Source organism: Rhinolophus ferrumequinum, chromosome 7 (genome assembly GCF_004115265.2).
Source record: "Rhinolophus ferrumequinum isolate MPI-CBG mRhiFer1 chromosome 7, mRhiFer1_v1.p, whole genome shotgun sequence".
Classification (NCBI taxonomy): domain Eukaryota; kingdom Metazoa; phylum Chordata; class Mammalia; order Chiroptera; family Rhinolophidae; genus Rhinolophus; species Rhinolophus ferrumequinum.
In genome coordinates this window covers 80,422,014-80,444,702 of record NC_046290.1, presented here as the reverse complement: position 1 = coordinate 80,444,702, position 22,689 = coordinate 80,422,014, and positions in this window count along the sequence as shown.

The window sequence follows — 22,689 nt, the reverse complement described above, 5'->3', positions numbered from 1 at the left end:
CTTTACAAAAGCCAGCTGTGACTTTTGACAGGGATTGTGTTAAATCTGTAGGTCAATTCAGGGAATGTTGCCATCTTAAAATATTAAGTATTCTGATCCATGAACATGGGAAGTCTTTCCATTTATTTAGATCATCTTTAATTTTTTCAACAATGTTGTCTAAGTAGAAGTCCTATTTTTGTTTTGTTAAATTTATTCCTAAGTATTTTACTCTTTTTGATGCTATTTGGAATATAATCTGGTTTTGAAATTTCATATTCAGATTGTTCATTGATAGTACATAGAGATTCAATTGATTTTTGTATATTAATTTGGTAACTTGTGACCTCGCTGAGCTTGTTCTAGTAGTTGTATTGTGGATCTTTAGGGTTTTTTAAATAAAAAAATAGATGTTATTTACAAATAAAGATAGCTTTCTGACTTCCCTTTCAATTTGGATGCCTTTTATTTCTTTTTTATCGTCCAATTATTCTTCAAACAATTTTTAAACAAAACAAATTTTAAAAAATTTAGTTACTTATGTTCTGTTTTTCCTTCACCATCCCTCTCTGTTTTGTGGAAGTAATGGTATTGGTGGATTTTTATTGTTGTTGTTATTCTTTTGAATACTTTTATGATAGCCTGCTAATAATTAAGGAAGGAAACTAACATTTCTTATGTTAATTTCTCGGCAAGAGACATTAGTATAAACATACATTTTAACCTTGTAAGGTCAATATTACTACTTTCTTATTACGGATAAAGAACCAATGATCATGAAGTATATAATTTGACGTTTAGGGAGTGGATTTGAAATTTTGATAGTCTACTTCAGGCTATAGGTCATGTTCTTTCCGATACATCATGCCAATTTGCTTTTCATGTTGCTTCATAGGTATTCATTCATTTTCTAAAATAAAAATAAACCTCTGTCATGAAATTAATATCAAATAAGCTTTAGGCCATGTAAGTTTTCCCCTGTATTAAATTATTTTAACAGTTTTTTCCTGTTTTTATTTTTTTCCAAGGGGGAAAAAAAGTATTGTTTTAAATTTCAGTACCCTGAGTTTTTTATGTTATTTGGTTGTCAGAAGTTATCGTTTTTTGTTTTGTTTTGTTTTTTGTTTTTTTTCCTTCCTGCTTGAATAGATTCATTGCTGCTTTATCCTTCACTGAAACATTACAGGTACATGGGGATTTTAAGCGGAAATAAAGTCCATTGAATTGAGTTAACCATTGCTACAATCACAGAAGTCACAGGGCAAAAGTAGAAATATTCGTCAGGCATCCTGTCATGAGTGGAAGAACCCAGGAAACTGTAGAATAATAAATTCAACAGTATAATACTAAACTACAGATAGATTGTTTTATCCTTAGCCTGCCAATGAAAGTGTCCTGAGATTTTAGAAATCTATGCTAACTCAATCTCTTCCAGCAAAATGATTGCATTTGTGTTATATCACATAAGTCATACAACCACTGACCATTATAACAAAGCAAAAGAAAAACCAAATGGAGGTCAAAGATACAAATGATATAATAACATGAAATATATGAGGATTAAATATATTATCCTTGAAACAAGGATCAAAGTCTTACATTTTTCTGTATCATTTATATTCTCTTCAGAGAATTATTAGTCACATTTTAGTATATTTGTTTATAAATATTGAGCAACATATTTTGTGTATAGGTGTATTTTGTGTATTGCCATTGTAGGTTGTAATATGAAGAGGCTAAGTCTGGTTTGATTGGTTTATGGTGTTTTTTGGGGGTTTTTTTTTGCAAACTTTAGTTGTTCCCTTCCATCATTACTATTTTTTGCCATAATTGTGAACAGTTGTACTATTAATTAAAAATCAACTTACTTTTTACTTAAATTAATTTTAATGAGTACAAGTGTATTTATACAAGTATATTTATACATACTTACGTAAATACAAACACACATACACATATATGGTACCAAAGTTATGTCAGTTTATTGTCAATATTGTCATATGTCAGTTTATTGTTACAGGTCTTATGCTTAAGTCTTTGATCCATTTTGAATTAATTTTGGTACATGGTGAAAGATAGCAGTCCAGTTTCATTCTTTTGCATGTGGCTATCCAATTCTCCCAGCACCATTTATTGAAGAGGCTGTCTTTCCTCCATTGTATGTTTTTAGCTTCTTTGTCAAAAATTATCTGTCCATATTTATTTGGTTTTATTTCTGGGTTCTCAGTTCTATGCCATTGGTCTATGTGTCTGTTCTTCTGCCAATACCATGCTGTTTTGATTATAGTAGCCCTGTAGTATAAGCTAAAGTCAGGGAGTGTGATACCTCCAGTATTGTTCTTTTTTCTTAAGATTGCTTTGGCTATTCGGGGTCTTTTGGGGTTCCAAATGAATCTGATGATTTTTTGTTCTATTTCTTTAAAAAATGCCATTGGGGTTTTGATGGGGATTGCATTAAGTCTGTATATTGCTTTGGATAATATGGCCATTTTAACTATGTTGATTCTTCCAATCCACGAGCACAGAATGTCTTTCCATTTCTTTGTGTCTTCTTCAATTTCTTTAAAAAATGTCTTATAGTTTTAAGCATATAGGTCCTTCACATCCTTGGTTAAGTTTACTCCTATGTATTTTATTCTTTTTGCTGCAATTGCAAAAGGAATTGTTTTTATATTTCTTTTTCTGAGATTTCATTGTTAGTATATAGGAATGTAATGGACTTTTGTACGTTGATTTTGTAGCCGGCAACTTTACTGTATTCGTTGATTGTTCTAATAGCTTTTTGGTGGAGTTTTTAGGGTTTTCTATATATAGCATCATGTTATCTGCAAAGAGTGACAATTTAACTTCTTCATTTCCAATTTGGATGCCTTTTATTTCTTTCTCTTGCCTGATTGCTCTGGCAAGGACTTCCAACACTATGTTGAAAAGCAGAGGTGATAGGGGACAGCCCTGTCGTGTTCCTGAACGTAGAGCAAAGGGCTTCTTTTTCACCGTTAATTATGAGATTAGTTGAGGGTTTGTCATATATGGCCTTTATTATGTTAAGGTATTTTCCTTCTATACCTATTTTATTAAGTGTTTTAATCATAAATGGAGGTTGTATCTTGTCAAATGCTTTTTCTGCATCAATTGATATAATCATATGATTTTTGTCCTTCATTTTGTTTATGTGACGTATCACATTGATGGATTTGCAGGTATTGAACCATCCTTGTGCCCCAGGGATGAACGCCACTTGGTCATGATGAATAATCTTTTTAATGCATTGTTGTATTCGATTTGCTAGAATTTTGTTTAGGATTTTTTCATCTGTATTCATCAGAGATATTGGTCTGTAGTTTTCTTTTTTTGTGTTGTCCTTACCAGGTTTTGGTATCAGGGTAATGTTGGCCTCATAAAATGAGTTAGGGAGTACTGTCTCTTCTTCAATTTTTTGGAAGAGTTTGAGCAAGTTGGTATTAGATCCTCTTTGAAGGTTTGGTAGAATTCACTAGTGAAGCCATCTGGTCCCGGACTTTTGCTTTTGGGAAGGTTTTGGATGAGTGATTCAATTTCGTTACTGGTGATCGGTCTGTTTAGATTTTCCAGTTCTTCATGGTTCAGCCTAGGAAGCCTATATGTTTCTAAGAACTTGTCCATTTCTTCTAGATTATTGAATTTGGTGGCATATAGTCCTTCATAGTATTCTTGGATGATCCTTTGTATTTCTGTGGTGTCCGTGATAACTTCCCCTTTTTCATTTCTGATTTTGTAAATTAGTGTCTTCTCTCTTTTTATCTTAGTCTAGCCAAGGGTTTGTCAATTTTGTTAATCTTTTCAAAGAACCAGCTCTTTGTCACATTAATTTTTTCTATTGTCTTTTTGTTTTCTATTTCATTTAGTTCTGCTCTGGTTTTTGTTATTTCCTTTCTTCTGCTGACCTTAGGTTCCATTTGTTCTTCTTTTTCTAGTTCTTTAAGGTGTAACATGAGGTTATTTACTTGGGATTTTTCTTGTTTCTTGAGATAGGCCTGTAATGATATAAATTTCCCTCTTAAAACTGCTTTCGCTGCATCCCAAAAATTTTGATAGGATGTATTTTCATTGTCATTTGTTTCTATGTATGATTTGATCTCTCCTCTAATTTCTTCTTTGACCCAGTCATTCTTTAAAAGTATGTTGTTTAATCTCTATGTATTTGTGTTTTTTCCTGCTTTCTTTTTGCAGTTGATATCCAATTTCAAAGCCTTATGATCAGAGAATATGCTTGGTATGATTTCAATCTTCTTAAATTTGCTGAGGATGATTTTGTGTCCCAATATATGGTCTATCCTTGAGAATGTTCCATGTATACTAGAAAAAAATGTATAGTCTGATGTTTTAGGATGAAGTGCTCTATATATGTCAATTATGTCCATTTTATCTAATGTGTCATTTAGAGCTGCTATTTCGTTATTTATTTTCTGTTTGGATGATCTATCCATAGCTGTCAATGATGTATTTAAGTCCCCTAGTATAATTGTGTTTTGGTCAATTTCTCCCTTTAGTTCTGTTAGTAGTTTTGTGGTATATTTCGGTGCTCCCAGATTGGGGGCATAAATATTGATGACTGTTATGTCTTCTTGTTGTATAGTCCCCTTTACCATTATGAAATGTCCATCTTTGTCTCTTGTTACCTTTTTCACCCTGAAATCTGTTTCATCTGATATCCGTATGGCTACACCTGATTTTCTCTGGATACCATTTGCTTGGAGTGTCAATTTCCACCCTTTCACTTTGAGTTTATGCTTGTCCTTGTAGCTGAGATGTGTCTCTTGGAAAGAGCACATGGATGGTTTAGTTTTTTGATCCAATCTGCTACTCTGTGCCTTTTTATTGGTGAGTTCAGTCCATTTACATTTAGGGTGATTATTGATATGTGAGGATTTCCTGTCAATCTATCTTTAGTTGTCTGGTAAGGCTGTGTCTCCATTATTTCTTTGCCTTTTTGTTGTTGTCTATTATTTCTGTGTGGTGGTATTCTATGATGTTTCCCTCTGTTTCTACTTTTATTACAGTACATGTTTCAGTCCTGGATTTTTTTTTTTTTTTTTTTGAGTGGTTACCCTTAAGTTTATGTAAAAGAAGTTTGATATTTAGAGTATTCCATTTTCTTCAGCACACTTACTTTCTCCATTCCCATATTCCAGTTCAGGCCTTTACTGTCCTGCTTTTCCTTTTTATGTTTTGGTTGCCACAAATTGTCCCTGTTGATGGTGGTCGAATAGCCTCCTTTAGTATTTCTTGTATTGCAGGTCGTATATTAGAAAATTCCCTCAGCTCTGTATGTCTGGAAAGGTCTTTATTCCTCCTTCATATCTAAAGGATATCTTTGCTGGATATATTATTTTTGGCTCATAATTTCTCTCTTTCAATAGTTTGAATATTTGGTTCCACTCCTTCCTGGCTCGTAGAGTTTCTGCTGAAAAATCTGACGATAATCTAATCGGCTTTCCTTTTGTAGGTTACTGTCTTCTTTTCCCTGGCTGCCTTGAGGATTCTTTCTTTGTCGTTGATTTTAGACAGCTTCAATACAATGTTCCTTGGAGAAGGCCTGTTGGGATTGAGGTAATTAGGTGTTTTATTAGCTTCTTGGATTCGAGGGTCCAGTTCTGTACACAAGTTTGGGAAGTTTTCATCAACAATTTGTTTGAATATATTCTCTGTTCCCTTCTCTCTTTCTTCTCCTTCTGGTATGCCCATTATTCTTATATTGCTCTTTCTGATGGAGTCAGAAAGTTCTCGTATAGTTCTTTCATTTCTTTTAAGTCTCAAGTCTCTTTCTTCTTCCATCTGTATCATTTCCAGGTTTCTATCTTTGATGTCACTGATTCTTTCCTCCATCTGGTCAACTCTACTATCTAAGCTGGATATTTCATTCTTAGTTTCTTCTACTGAGTTCTTAATCTCCAGAAATTCTATTTGGTTCTTTTTTAAAATTTCAATCTCTTTCGTGAAATGCTCATGTTGTTCTTTGGTTGTGTTTCTGAGTTCATTAAACTGCCTTTCTGTGTTTTCTTGCATCTCGTTGAGTTTTTTCAAAACTGCAGTCTTGAATTCTCTGTCATTTAAGTCACATATTTCCATATCTTTAAGTTCCTTTTCTGGAGACTTTTCACTTTCTTTCTGAGCTGTCTTGTTGCCTTGGTTATTCATGGCAATTACTGATTTAGTATTTCTCTTCCTAGACATCTACAGGAGTGACTTCTGCAACAGGTTGATAGGAAGAGGTCTTTCTTTTGTTTTCCAGTATATGTTGGTAGAATGTTTTATTTTCTCTCCGACTGCAGCCTTTTTTTCTCTCTCACACTGTAGTGCTATGTTTTCTCTGCACTATTCCAGCCTCTCACCCAATGGGGGGATTCCCTGGGAGACGGGCTTCTCCTCTGTTAATAGTTCACCTGGGTCACAGGGCGCAGTGTCTGTGTGGATATGCGGAGAGCTTTTGAAGTTCTAAAGCTCTTCCTGCACCAGATGCAGAGCCCCTGAGTTTCAGCAGTTCTGTTTACTCCTGCAGGGATCCACCCAGATAGGTGGGGTGAGTTGTGAGAGATGGCCCAGAGCAATGGCGGCGACCACCACCACTGCTGGTCCTGTTTCCACAGTTCCCTCCCCCTTGCCAGAATTAGTTAGGCTGTGACTCTGTGTCTACAGTCCACAGTTCTCAGAACAGCAAATATTCTGTTCTTTTGATCTGACACTGTTACTGTTCTGCTTCTAGCACCGGGCAGGTTGGGGTGGGGCGAGCTCTGGGAGGCTTGGGAGGGGGTGGCTACTCTCAGTGCCTAAGGCTTCCGTTCTCAGCTCGGCAGTGAGGGCTTAAAGCACAATTTTCAGCTTTCTTCCCTCAGTCTTTTCTCTGAGGTCTCTGCTGTGAGTGTTGGGTTCAGCTGTGTTATATGCTGTCCCCTCAGCCCTGTGGGCCATAAGCGGAGCCCTGGCAGTCTGAGTTCTTCCCTCTCCCGCAGCTGCGGTAGTTCCGGGATGCAGCGAGCTGGAAGCACTGAGCTAGGTCTGCGTCCTGCACCTGCGGGACTCTGTCTCCGCACTTCTCCCTTCCCTCCTCCCCCGCTCACGTGATTGGCCCACCATTAGGGGAGTTCAGTAGTGGGCCTCTTCGTCTTGACTGTCTGCTGTGCAAGGAATCCTTTGTGGAATTATAGTTGTTCCATTAGTTGTAAATTCCAGGGAAGATTTACAGAGGCTCACCTCACTCCGCCATTTTCATGACGTCTCCACAATGCTTTTTATTAGAAGGGCTCCTGTTTACTTAGTGATCTGGAAAATGACTCCCCAAAGTGACATCTGACTACAAGTTCAGAAATACAGAGAAATAGAGAGTATATGCTAGATCTGTGCTGTTCAATATGATAGCCACATATGTGGTTATTTATACTTAAATTTATTAAAGTTAAATAATTTAAACATACAGTTTTTTTTCAGTCACACTAGCCATATTTCAAGTGCTTAAGAGCTACAACCTACAGCACAGATACAGAACGTTTTTATAATCGCAGACAACTATCACACAGTACTGCTCTAGATAGCTCTCACTAAGGATGGAAATGTTAAATGGAATTGAAAAGAAAAATAACCAAAGGATTTCTGAGATAAAATTAATGACTTTCAAAACATGAACTCTTAGAGAAGGTAGAAGTAAATTTTAATGAATTCCCCTTTAGCAGTTTGTGCTGGCTCATAAAATATAGTCAGATCCTTCCTAAAGCCCCTTTCTCAGAGAATTCTATTTATAGACATGTGTAAATTTCCTCATGTTTTCTGCAAGGTAAATTCTAAACCTGCTTTTAAAATGCAGAATACAGTTATAATAAAATTGGACTTAAAAATTGCCAACTTCAAAGATTAACCTAGAAAGTGATGCTCTTGTTTTAGAGTTTAGGATTTTCTATTAGATACGGGCTGAGCAGATAAACCCTCTCACTCCTTCATCTGTTAATTTTTGTAAGAGACTCTTCACATCTTTTCTTGTTACCAGATGGTACGTTGGAAGGCAAAGTCAGAATGTTCACTTGCATCTCTCACAGAATAATGTTCAAATTCCACATGAAAACTTTTGAGGACATTAATTCATTAATTTGACTATTTTCACAGAAACTGTCCTTTGTGCTGAATCTTGTGCTAGACTCTGATGAAAAACAAGAATAAGCCTTAGCTGGAAAAAGGAGGGCAATGTGGAGTATTATAGGTAGAGGTAATAATTTGAGTAAAGGACTGGAAGTGAGAAGAAACATATGGAGAATTTTAAGTAATTCAGTCGGGCTTTTATGGATGGAGAAACAAATGCAGAAAGGAAACATGCTCATAATTTCAAAGGAAACATACTTTTGTGGACAGTTGTTACCAGGATGGAAGCAGAACACAAATCTTTGAGTGTGAACCCACTATTCATCCCAATGAAACTTGATTTCCCTAATAGATTGAAAACTTCTAGAGACACTGATCAATACCATTTCTGAGGCTTTAGAAAAGTAGAAATTCTTGGGCACTTCAGACTAATGACTCAGATTTAAGGGTGTGAGGGTTTGGTTGAAAAATATTGTCTAGGATAGGCCACTGAATTTGAAATCACAGGAACTGCACTCAAATTCTGGCTCTGCCTTTTATTAGCTGTGCAACCTTGGACCAGTCTTTAATCTCTGGATCTCAGTTTTTTTAATCTATAAAATGTTCCTAAAATCAGTATCCAACTCATACAGTGGCCATATATGTGCTGGATATTTAGAGGTTACATATAATCTAGATTTTAAGGTATGCTCTAAAAAATAGAAATGGATATGGATATCACAGGAGATGAAACAACATATGAAAAGATGCAGAATTATGAAGGAGTATAGAGTATTTGTGGATCGATGAGAAACTTAGTGTTGCTGGAACTCAGGTTGTGGATATTTGTGTGTGAATCAAGTCAGCAGGAGTTGAGAGTGGTGACAGATGAGGTTGAAGAAATAATCTGAGGTCACTGAACCAGGCATACCTTGAAGATGGAAATTTCATATTATCTTTATATTATCAGTGCCTAGTAGTGAGCTTGGACACTTAAGTTCATGCTTTTAGAATAGGTGGATGGATGGATAGATGGATATTGAATATACTCATAACTGAAGTAAGGGGGTTATGTGTAAAGATCCTAGTTTTGATTTTATTCTTTGGCCAGTTGAGATACTAGGAAGTTTGTTAAAGTAGGAAAACCACGTGACCAAACTTGGATTTTCAGAGTACAGTTGGCAGTAATAGGGAGAATTGACTGGAGTGAGGAAAGAATATAGGCAGGGACATTACAAAGGAGATTGTTATGATATTCTAGACAAGAGATGTTGAATGCTGTAAGTGGGTAAGTAGCGAATAAATGGAATTTAAGAGTATTTAAGGCAGAGGCAGTACAATGCATAAAGGTGTTTTTATGGGGCAGGAGACAGAGACATTTGAGCCAAATGAATCTCTTCACCTGGAAAAATAATGAGACTTTGTCTAACTCATTTCTAACTCCATTCTGATGTTAAAATATATGATCTGATGTTTTCACTTCAGCAACTATTTTAAGGCAGCTTTCCAATAATTTGTCCTTTGCATGCTAAAACTGCACTCTGTATGCTCTCTTAACCCTGACTGGGTTAAAATTGACTGTTCACTTGCCTATAACCCTTACTAAGCTACTTACTCTTTAAAGGCAAACACTGTGTCTTGTTCATTCTTTTATCTCCAGCTTCTGAAACAGGGCCTAGCATAAGTAGGTAGTCCATGAATGTTATTGAAATAATGAATAAATAATTGAATGAATGAACTTCTAATTAGGGGAAACTTTGGGATCCTGTGGCTCTCTCAGGGATTTGTAGCTGCCACCTAAAGTGCTGAATATCTTGAGTTTGGTCACCATTCTGATGTTATTTCTAAGTTTTCTGTTGTGCTGGGTGCTGAGGGACTAGAGACCCTTTGGAATGACTTGAATACTCACTCTGGCACTGACTTTCTTCCTTAGGTTTTTGTCTTTTCTCCAAAGAACTGTCTGAAAGGAATTTTCTAGGTTAGTTGCTTCTCTGATCCATTATTTCTTGGGGTAGCGAGGGGAGGGCTTTCCCTGAGAACTGTGAAGTTCTCTCAGATTCAGGATGTAGATCAGCTTTTAATTCAAACATCATGAGGCAACGTAACACAACAAAAAGCCAAACCTAAAATGTCACATATGGAAAGCAAAGCAAATGAAAAACAAAACCTTGATGAATTTGGTGCTTTGTACAAACTTCATGATTACTTTCCTGTGAAAAGACATCCTTGGGTGAATAGGGAGAAGTCAAAAGAAATATACAATCACATTTTCAGTACCAATTTATTTCTATTGCAATAATTGAATTGAAGGTTAAAGAATACTATCTTGTAAACATAATGTGATGTTTTCCATCATTTAATGGCCAATTCCCTTCGTTCAAATAAATGAAGTACATTGACCTGAGTACTAAGTTAAAAATATTTTAAGACAGATTCCCCACTACCTACTTTAATGAATTACGTCACGCTAGGGATGCATAAAACAAGTATCTTTAAGAAAAAACAGTTTTGTTTTAATGGAATTTTATTTTATTTTTGACTGAACAAAAATTTATTCCTTCTCAAATTTGTATTTAGGATTTATCTATTTGAATTTGTCTATTTAAATTCTTTGATGCTTCTGTTAATATGACATTTATTAATATTTCACTGTATTTTTGTTTGTTTTGTTTTGATGACGTGTTTAAAATGAGAACCCAGGATGGATGCTTTAATATTACTGGTGGTGATACTTAGCTATCCCAGCAGAACAGCTCTTAAACTTTGAGGATAAGGCAAAACATTAACATATTAACATTAGATACATTAAGTTACAGACTTACTAGGGAAATATTTGATTATTTCAAAGATCAAGCACTCTCTAGACCTGGAACAAGATTCAGTGAAAGAGTTTGCCTCTATTCTAATGAGGGACCACATTAACATCCAAACAAAGAATAAATCCACATGGAGGGAATGGTCAGTTGCAATCTAAGAAAGATGACAGCAGAGATGAACGTGTCGGCTTGCTTTTCCATTCATGTTCAGAAGAAAGGGTCATTGCCAAACTGCGTCACCTTGCATGCTCTAGTGGCTGAGATGCCTACTGCAAGTACAATGCATTCATTGTCATAACCGGATGCCATGGGCCATTAAAATACTACTGTGAGTCTTCGCTGGTCTGATTCAATGTGTACAAAGCAAAATTGGACTAGAATTTGGTTATCTAGTACTGAATGGCAAGCTGCCTCAAAACTTAGTAGCCTAGAACAACAACTAATTAATTCTTATAGTTTTATTGGTTGACTAGGAACAGCTGGGAAATCCTCACATGGAATCTCTCATGGTATCTGGGGTTGGGGACATCTGAAGGATCAACAGGACTACATGTCCGAGGTAGTTTCTTTATTCACATGTCTAACTCTTCAGGTGTGGGTCTAGCTGAGCATCTCTTTCTGTGTGTGACTTCTCCACTTGTCTTAGTTGGGTTTCCTCATGGTATGGTAGTCTCAGGTAAGTCAGATGTCTTATATGACTGCTGACTTCCCAGGGAGAGAATTTCCATGGATCCAGGAAGAAGCTACAAGATATTTCATGGCTTAGCCTCCCAAGTCATGTAACATCACTTCTATTATAATCTGTTACTCACAGAGAAGTCCAAGGGCCAAACCAAATTCATGGTGAGGGGACTACCAGGAAGCCTATTGAAGCCATCTTTGAAGACTAGATATAGATATAACAGAGGGTTAAAAGCTACAGCAATTTCTTAAGGCACTTAGCCTAGAAGCAGTTCCCACTTTTTGTGTTACGGGTATCTATTTATTTTCAGATTGTTTAATTATAAAAATAATATACAGACATGTACAAAAATGATACAAATATTTTAGAATGATATTGAGTGAAAAATAAGTCTTACAACCACCGACTTCCCTAATCCCTTCTCTGTGTATGCATTTTTGGTTGCATTCTTCATCATAATCATAATACAAAACAATATATGTAAACTTCTGTTGCTTGATTTATTATTTTAGATAATATATTCAAGCTCTTAGCTTCAAAAATGGATAGATTGATGTCCTTTATACTTTTTCTATTCCCACACACATATTTTATTTTGTGATTTTATTGCTTTCATAATTTTTAACAATATTTTTAACTCTATTGTATGCTTCATTAAAATATGGGGTATTTCTTGGTTCACAGCCATTACAATGAAGGAAATTATTATTCGTTACCATTTCTAAGTTTATACTTTACAGTAACGACCTCACTTTTACATCTCAAAGTTGGTAAACTATGTCTATAAATATAATTAAATTTTCAATTCTTTGTGTACACAATGGACTCTTGACTATGGACCCTTCAACACAGGTTTGAAATGTGTGGGTCCACTTATATACAGAATTTTTCAATAAGTATATTGCAAAATATTTTGAATATTACTACCTTGAAGGAATGGTATTGATTGCACTAGACTAACATACAGCAATCATATTACTGATTCATTATCAATGCATGAATCATTATACTTGTAAATAAATATGAATTTTTTTCACATTATCTTTTCATTTTCGATGTTTAGTGTTAGTAATACATAAACTTTTATAGTGTTTTGTATCATATAAGACAATGTAGGTACTGGCAGACAGACAATTCATCTTGTAAACAGTTGATGTAAACTTATGGTATCAATAAACACAGTATAGCACTGTAAATGTATTTTCCCTTCCTATGATTTTCTTAATATTTCCTTTTCTCTAGCTTACTTTACTGTTAGACTACAGTATATAATACATATAACATACCAAATATATGGTAGGTGACTATTTGTGTTACTGGTAAGGCTTCTGGGTTATTAGTAGTTAAGTTTCGGGGAGTCAAAAGTTTTACACAGATTTTCAGCTCTGTTGGGGTTTGGTACCTCTAACCCCTGTATTATTTAAGGGTCAACTGTATATTGATTCTAAAATTTTGGTGGGGATATTTGTAAAGTCCTTTAACATATTATCATTGTGTAAATGTTACTCTTCAGAACCAAATAATATAATTGATCCTTTAAGAAAAAATATAATCTTGTTTCATTAAACCTGTGCTGCAGGAATGAGATTATTTCATTGTCGAGATCATATGGTTGTTTTTCCTTTAAATGCCGTATTTTGCTCAAAATTGTCATTTCTTATTTGGACCATTTCTTTCTTGTATTTTACAATGTTTTTTAATATTGTCCTTCTTCTTCTTCTTGACTCATTCTTTCTATTATTAAGCTCTACAAACTCCTTAGTGATGGTATTACTTGAATTAAAGTACGAATCCATTTCTTAGTGAAGAAATGATTTTTAGAGCTCTTTGACTTCTTTTGGTAGGCAGCCTCTTAGATGGCCCCCGATGATTTCTATCCCCTGGCATTACTCCCTATTGTAGTCCTTTCTCTTTATGTGTGGGCTGGACTTAATTATATTTGCTTCAAATGAACAGATTACAGCAGAAGTGATGGGATGCCATTTCAAAGATTAGGTTATAAAAAATTGTGGCTTCTGTTTTGGGCGCTCTCTCTTGGGTTGCTTGACTTGGAAAAAGGCACCTGCCATTCATGAGAAAGCCCTCTAAAAGAAGATTGCCAACAAACATGTAAGCAAGAAGGTTCCCCAGTCTAACCTTCAGATGAGACTGTGGCCAGAACCAACAGGTTGATTGCAACTTCATGACTGACCCTAAACCACAGGTACCCAGCTCAACTGCATCTTGATTCCTGAACCACAGACTGTGAGATAATAAATGTTTATTGTTTTAAGATGCTAAGTTTTGGGAGTAATTTGTACTATGTAGAAATAGATAAATAAAACAGCTTTTGATACCTGGAAGTGAGGTGCTACTAAAACAAAAACCTGAAATGTAGAAGTGGTTTTGAAACTGGCAGTAGGCTTTCAGGAGAGTGTTAGTAAAGGCCTGAAGTGAATTATAGAAGTTATTAATAGGAGATTCATGGCCTTTGATAAGGCTGCTCATGGGGGTTTGCAGGACAATGAGATACATGTTATCAGAAGGTGGAGAAAAGGAGATGCTTGTTATGTAGTGGCAGAAATTTAGTAACACAGTTGTCTGCAATAACTTGGGAAGTAGAAAAGGTGCCTATTGAACTAAATGATCTAGTAAAGGAGATATCCAAGCAAAGTGGTAGAAGTACTCTCTGATTTCTTCTTGATGCTTTTGGCAAAAAAAAGGGAAAAGAGATAAATTGAGGAAAGAATTGTTAAACATGAGAAGGCAGAAATCGATGGTTTTGAGTTCTCAGCCTCTACATATGGTAAATGATGCTAAATTTAAAAAAAAAAATGGATTCCAAGCAAAGATCAAATCTTGGCCATAACCAGAAATGCATGTTCCAAAGATGAAATCAAGAGTCAGACTCTAAAATACCTAAACAAAAACAAAAACAAAAACAAAACAAACAAAAAAAAACTCAGAAAAATCTAAGGTGGTATGTCAGCGTATTATATAGAGAAAAGGCCCCCTACGGAGAATAAAGGTGTTCCTCACAGATCTTCTCAATCAAATGATAGAGATTTTATGAAGGGCTTATCTCAAAGAGATTTGTGGGTGTGGCTTTTGGTTAATAGAGTGAATCCCAGGAGAATTCCAAGGAGACCCTTACTGTTCTTTAAGAAATGCTGCAGAAATATCCAACAGCTGGGATTGAGGATGACAGAATTTTAAAAACGAGGAAAGATTCTTAGACCTCCAGAAATTCTACTGGCAAGAAGCAGGGTGAGAAAGCTGGTCAGCTACCAACACATGATACTGTTCATGAAAAGGGAAAGATGACATAGGGGCCAGAAATAGGAATCCAGCTGGCACAGCGAAGAGCTATGGAAAATTATTCCTAGTTTTTGAAACCTAATCAATGAACTTCCAGCATTTGCCTGTCTGGATTTCAGAATTTCTGTGGTGTAGTGAAAACCTTGGGCCTTCCATTTCCTCCCTTTTTGAACAGGAATGTCTATAGCAGTTATCCTAGCCCTGTCCCTCTATTGTAATCAGTATGTTTGGAAAGGCAGTTTATCTCTTAGTTACACAGGTCTATGGATAGTTAGAAGCTATGCTTTACGAGCCTCCTCACACATGGAACTGATTTATACGATGTCACTTCCAAGAGAGGGAGATAAAATGTCTGGGTTTTCTATCTTGAGTGCTTTGTTTTGTTTGCTCCTGTATTGCGTACCCTAGGGGAAGCCAGCTTCATTTTTATGAGCAGATTGGTGTAAAGGCCTATGTGGCAAAGGACCATGACCTGCCAACAGCAGCATGAGTGAGCATCCAGCAGGGTGAAAGTCAACCTGTTGGCCAGGGCTGCAGTCTTACCTGAAGACTCAGTTAACCAGGTTCAGAGGTAATCCACTTTCATGCCATGAATGTACTCCCAACCCGAAGAAACTGTGTGATATAATATGTGTTTGTTGCCTTAAGCCACAAAGTTTTGGGGTAGGTTTTTTTTTTAATGTAGCAGTAGACAATTATTACGGGTGTGAGAATACCAACTGACTAACATGTTATATGTAAAAGAAAGGTTTGTTTCGTTTAGGAAAATCAGTTCTTTTTTTTTTCAGCATATAAATACCTGGAGAAGAGCTTGGCCAAATTGCATGTGGAAATCAGGGTTGATCTAGGAGGAAAGGGAATGATATCACATATCTTATCCCTTCTCCTTGAGATCTAGAGTTGGGAAGTTTTATCTGATTCACTTGTATTACACCGTTCATGGCCCAAGACATAATATGAAAGAGAGCCCCTGAATATGTTGATAAGAGAGAATAAAGACAAGTAGACTTTTGTACTGAGTTGGTCGAGATGAATGGGAATCAGTGTATCTAGGTTAGTAGAATGGTGAGCACTGGGAAGGGCCCAAAATCACCTCTTCTAGGAAGATGAGAGAAATAAGCCCATAGTAGGCACAATTAGGGGCATGATATTTTGAACTCCTCAGAACGCCTGAAACAAGGGGGTTGGATTTCAGTTGTTATGTTCAGGAAGCAACTCTCTCTCATAAGACCCACACTGTTTGCAACATTGCGCGTTAGAGACATGCTTCCCAGTGGGTAAAGCATGCCAGATTCTTTTCTTTTCTCCCTCCCTCTCTCCCACCCTCGTTCCCTCCCTCCAAATATTTGATAGTCTACTATCTTACAGTTTCTGCTTTATATGATGAAGTAACTGCAAAGAACAGAACAGATAAAGACCTTGCCCTCATGAGTCTTTCTGAGTTGTTAATGGATCTTATGCTCTAGCTCTTTTTCTAAAAGAAGATCTGCTCGGATCCCACCACCACCCTTGACGTGTGAGGATGGCTAAAGGAAGAAACTTAAAGACTTTTTGATTCTGAGTTCACTGGTCAGATTGCGAAAGAGTGATTTTCACTAAACCTAAAATTGAAGAATTGCTACTTCTGTGGGTAAAATGCCGTTCTACCATGAGTGTAGGAACAGAGGCAGGGGATTTTGGATTAGCTACTGTGCTGCAGCCACAGTCTGCTAAGACCAGTTTCCACTCAGCAGCCAATGGCCACTTACATTGTCAAGACACTGAGACAGGCTGTACTCTGTCTACAGGACTCTACTGAGCACACAGGAATGTGTTGACACAAAAAGCTTAGGCGATTGAGGCTTTGGAGGGAAGCCTCAATTGCACACCTTATTCAGTTAAGGTTAGGTTAAAAGGAAAGACTGTGTTTGCAGTGACAGGCAAAATGTTTTTTGAAATGTGTCCAAGTGCATTCATAATCTTTGGAGTCAAATCTATATGGCAAATCATATTTGCAAGGCAAATATTTCACAAATGTGTATCCCCTTCTCCCAGCAATTGTTTAAGTGCTAGCCAAGCTGTAGCAACTGACAATAGTTTGTGGAAATGTTGGCCAAGCAAATCCCCTGCTATTATTGGCCAAAATCAATGTATGTTTCATTGTCAGTGATTCAGACTAACATTTCCATAAAGGTATGCTTACCAGGGAATAAACGTCTGCCATTGGAACCTAAGACCTGTATGTGACTGGATAAAGTAGATGCTTGTTATTTTATTTTGTCATTGTGTGAATGATAACCATATTTTCAAATTGTACAGAAACAGTATATAAAACCTTAAGTTACATAACATGTTTATTTGTTAATGACTCACTTTCCCTTATATATCATAGATTAAAACAACATAATTGATTGCCTCATAGACTTTCCAGTTAGTTGGCCCTAAGAATTACTCCCTGAACATGTATTACTTTGATCGTCATCCAGTATGCTAGACAATTGGAGTATAATTTTTGCAAATAAGTGTTTCTTTTATTTTCAAAGTTGTCTTACAAGTTTTAGCAAAATATGCTAATTTTGTACCACTTTACAACTCCTCTAAATCTTGTTCAGAAGATGTAATAATTCTATGCTTTCTTTTCTTCATTGCCACTTTTAAACAAGAACAAGATGATAAGATTTAATAGCTATTATATTTAGTGAAATACAACACTTTAAGTTTTTATGTATTCTAAATTGAGGATCAAGCAGTGATTCCATTTTTCCCCCCTCATTAACCAATCAAATTGCGTAGTATTTTAAAGGACAAAGAAATAGCAAGTAGTATACTTTTTAGAGCATATAGCATATTTAAATCTCTGATAGTTCATTTTCATGATGCATATGTTAAAGAGAACAGAAGATAGTTAAGCATTAATCATATCTCATGAATTTCTAACTATAATAAAATGAGAAAGCTGTACATTAGATGGTACAGCCAATGCTATTTTAATTTTAGAAAAAGTAGATAATTTTGTGGATTAGATATTCTTGTGTCATTTCTATGGCAAGGTACCTAATGAATTAAAGTTTATCTTAAAGGGAAGGTTATTAATCTCTTGGCTGGTTTGGGTAATTTTCACATATTTGGATTCTGAGGTCTTTTTTTTTTTTAAAGCACTTTCTGTACCCCAAAGATAGGGAATCTGTGATGTTACTATGGATTACCTACATTGACAGTTATTGAGTCCATTGCCTATTTGGGAAAAATATCTCAAAAGGAGGTGGGGGAAACTCTTTCTCAGAAATATTTCTCTTCTGGTAGGCACTAAATATGTTGATGTTAATTCCTCTTTTGTGCCTAATAAATTATGGCCCAGAGGCTATAGTCTCTTTCAGTGCATTCTAGTCCTTCAGTGTCTGTGCTACCACAGGTATCCTGGGAATAGTGTATCTAGCACTTCTAATGCTACTGGAACTCAGTGAAGGGTCAGGACTGAGAACGAGCGATATTGCATTAATGTGACATTAATTGCTCATCACCAGCTGACATGAAAATCAGTTAGACTGACAGTGGGTTGGCAGTTGGGGCTCCAGCTAAAGAAGCTTTCAGCAAAAAACTTTTAAAGCTGGGATGACACCTGAAAGCCCTTAACTGTGTCAGACTTGGCATGGACAAGGAGCATACGGATTCTTTGTGTATATACATCGTGCCTTCCGTTCATGCTTCTTTTATTTTGATGAGTTCAAGCCTTCTTCCCTTCTGTTCTGGAAGGTTTAGACTAATGATGCTTATCTATGTTTGAACAGGGCATGAGCATATTTGTCTCACATTTTTGAAGTAGCAAGAGAAATCTTGTTCTACTCAATTCGAACTGACAAACTGATGTCATCTCTAAAAACAATATTTCTCTTAAGGGAAATGCATCACAATTGGTATCTTCTTCCACATATACAGCTAAAAAAAATGGATGAATCTGCATTTATTTTCAACTTTAATGAGTTCATTTTATCATCACCATCTTCATCATCATCATCATCAAAATGATAACAGAGGCCACATTGATGTAGAAGATACATTTTCCACAAATAAAATAGTGCCAGAAATATTTGACTGAAGAAATGTTTCTTGTTGGCTCACCAGTGGAATCACGATGAAAATAAAAAGGAAATTCTTCTTCCTTTAAAGAGGATGGCTTTGCGTTCCAGGTAGAGATAACAGGCCAATTATGACGGTCTGGCTAACTCATACTTGGGAAATCAGTCTTTATGCTACCTAAGAAAGCGAAGGAAAAAAAATAAGTTAAATTGAAAAAAATGTGTTCATCTATGGAGGTGACCTCTATCAGAGCGGGGAAAGGACAGCTTGTAGGATCATTCAGGTAGTGCAGATCAGAACTTGAGCTGAATACTGCACCTTGGGGATGCATGGCTGCTGGGTGGGGATTGGGGAAGTGCTGGCCATTCAACAATGTCACCTTGGGCATCATGCCAAAAACATTCTTGACACAACTTGAAAGGGATTGCTGAGTGCACATTGTGGCAACGACTCCAAGAGAGAGTGCTGGAAAGATGGTGATGGATAAGAGCAGGAGAAAAGCAATGCATACCAGGACCTCAGGTAATGCAGCGATGCTGTGGGCTGAGGCCAGAGGCCTCCTCTAGTTTTCCAGGATATCCTACGCCCAGGCATTCTGTGTGACGTGATGGAAAGGGAAAAGAGCCCAAGTAATGCCCGATTCAGGCCTTGTGACACCCTTGGCACAGAGGTTCTTCAGACCATATTTGCTTTACTTTAAAAGAATGGGGAACGTTGACATTTCTTGCTCTCTGCGTATCGCGGGGCAACTAATCCTGTTTTATGAACAAGTACGATTTCATTAGTTTTCTGTTATGTACTCATATATATTTTATCTATAAACCTTGCAAAAACATTGTTAGGTAAGTTTCATCCTAATTTTTAAAAATGTCTTTATGTGTCTATTATAATACTCATTATATCACTATAATACTTACTAAACCATTTGTTCATTTGGCAAATATTTATTGTTTGCCTCCTGTGTGTCAAGCACTGCTCTAGGTGTTGGGAATAAACAAGAGAAACAAAGTCCCTGCTGTGTAAAAAGTGAAGACACTAAACCAGAGGCATCTTTAGGTCAAGGACCATGTACCATCCATTCTCTTACTCCCAGGTAATCAGAGGTAGAATAAGGTAACTAACATTTATTGCACACTTACTTTGTCCTTTGTAAGCCTCTCTGTATTGTATTAGTTAGGATTCTAACGATAAAGAATACAGCTTTAGCAGGGAGAGGGTGTAGTGGCAGGACTTCATGACAGTCCAGTGAGTTAGGGACTGGAACCGAGGGAATTCAGTCTCTCTCCCACCATCATTATATTAGCTTTATTCTCTCCTGCTATGCACCGTCTTTCTTTACTTAGTGGGCATTTTTACCAGAAACTCCAGATTTGCTCTCTTCCAGTTTCATGATCTGATAGACAGAGGGACATTTGCCCAACTATAGTTGTAAAAATCCTGGAAAGGACTCTGATTGTCCTGACTTAGGACACATACTCAAACCTGGAAATTTACCAGGAGGTTGAGGTCACTATACTTGGTCCAGATTGGATCGAGTGATCACCCCTATGTTCAGCGCACAGGGCTGGCTAGCTCCTAATAGAAGGCAGAGCCTGAAGTGAATATATGAATGTCATACAATGAAGTTTGCGAACTCATCCTAGAAAAAGTGCTCCATACCTCATTGCTGAATATCACCACAGTCACCTTCGAAGTACTCCCCTTGGGAAGATATGCACTGACACCAGCGCCTAGTCCATCCTTCAAAGCAATTGTGGAACTTTTTCTGGAATGGCCATCAGAGCTGTTATCATATTACCCTTGATGTCCTGAATGTCATCAAAATGTCTTCCTTTTAATATTCCCTGTATCTTTGGGTAAAGAAAGAAGTCATTGGGGTCCAGATCAGTAGTAGGGAGGGTATTTCAGTACAGTTATTTGTTTACTGGCTAAAAACTCCCTCACAGACAGTACCTTCTAAGTTGGTGCATTGTCGTGATGCGAGAGCCATGAATTGTTGGCAAAAAGTTCAGGTTGTATAACTTTTTCACACAGCCTTTTCAGCACTTCCAAATAGTAAATTTGGTTAACTGTTTGTCCAGTTGGTACAAATTAATAATGAATCCCTCTGATATCAAAAAAGGTTAGCAACAGCATACCAACAAGTTCACAAACTTAATTGTCAGACCTTATATGCCAGGCAGACTAACACAGCTACCAAACATAATTTTTAAAACAGCTATCTCAGAAAATATCATGTTCCACATTTAAAAAAAAAATTAATTTTGTTTCAAAGACATTAAATAAGTTATCTATATTCATTCAGCTTATGGAGGTGTGATTCAAACCTTGTTCTGATTGTTAGAAATCTGGTGTGCTTTTTGCTATGCCGTACTATTTCCATGATGCCAGGAACATGATAGCTCCTAAGAAATACTCACTGAATAAATACATGAGTATCAAACTTTATGTAGCTAGGATAATCCAAAGGAACCTATGCAATTTTTGCCTAGAATTTAAATTAGAATACATGTAAGCCGATGAATTTTTAGGCTTGAAATGAGAAATACTTAACAAGATAGATGAATAAATATGCATATGAGCATACTCCGATATACTTGGGGAAGTATGAATATAAAAGTACAAAAATAATTATTTCATTTTCACTGTAAAAAAAGTACTATTTAAAATTCTTTACTCAGGGAAGACTTTTAAAATAAAAGTTTTGAAATTGCTAAAATTGCTTTTATTTGGACATAATGAGTCAGCTAAATTACTCTTTTGGCATATTGAGAAGAATTTTCTCACTAAAATGGCTTCTAATGTTTAATTGGGACATTTTCCAATTGTTGGGACACATTTCAACCTTTGTTTTAGCTTGTGTCTTACGGTGGTGGAATTTATAGGTTAGTTCTGACTGAATGGCAGCTGTTGCTTGTCAGTGGCCATATGTGAGTATCAGCCGATATCCGGTAACAATTGACTGCAGAAGCTTATCTAAGGTGTCTCAGTGTAAATGCTTTGAAACAGGTGTGCTCCTGAGAAACACTACGAAAAACCAGATTCAGATGGCTTAGCCAAGAACAGTCTTACTTACAGAACTGGTGGGTGTGCTGGCAGTAAGGGGAAGTCAGCGATAGAATGGAAACAGGCTCAGAAAGACATTCCTTGTGGAATCTGTACAGACACCCAAAAGAAGTTTATTTTTTCCTGCCTTCCTTTAATGTATTATATCAGATGTCAGCAAACTTTTTCTGAAGCCGACCTCTTCTGTAAAGCCTAAACTATTTCAGACTTTGGGGGCCATATAGAGCCTCTGTTGCAGCTACTTATCTTTGCTGCTGTAGTGCAAAAACTGCCATAGACAACACGCAAACAAATACACATGGCTGTGTCCCCAAAATATTAATTTACAGAAATTGGTGGGAGACCATATTTGGCCTGCAAGCCATAATTTGATTTATATGTATGCTATTATTTCATTCATGTCATCTATATATATATATATATATATACACACACATATATATGTATATATATATACACACACATATATATGTCATATATATGTCTATATATGTGATATATATGTGTGTGTATATATATATATATATATATATATCAATTGAACTATTTTCTATATGCATTGCTCTTTGTTAGGTAAAGAAAAGAATGTGATGATGTCAGCAGCTTTGAGGGCTATAAATCTAACATGAAAAACTGAGAAAAAAGCCGTAAGGTTTCATATGGAATGCAAACATAAAGCTTTTTAGGAGTTTAGGGAAGAGACCTCTT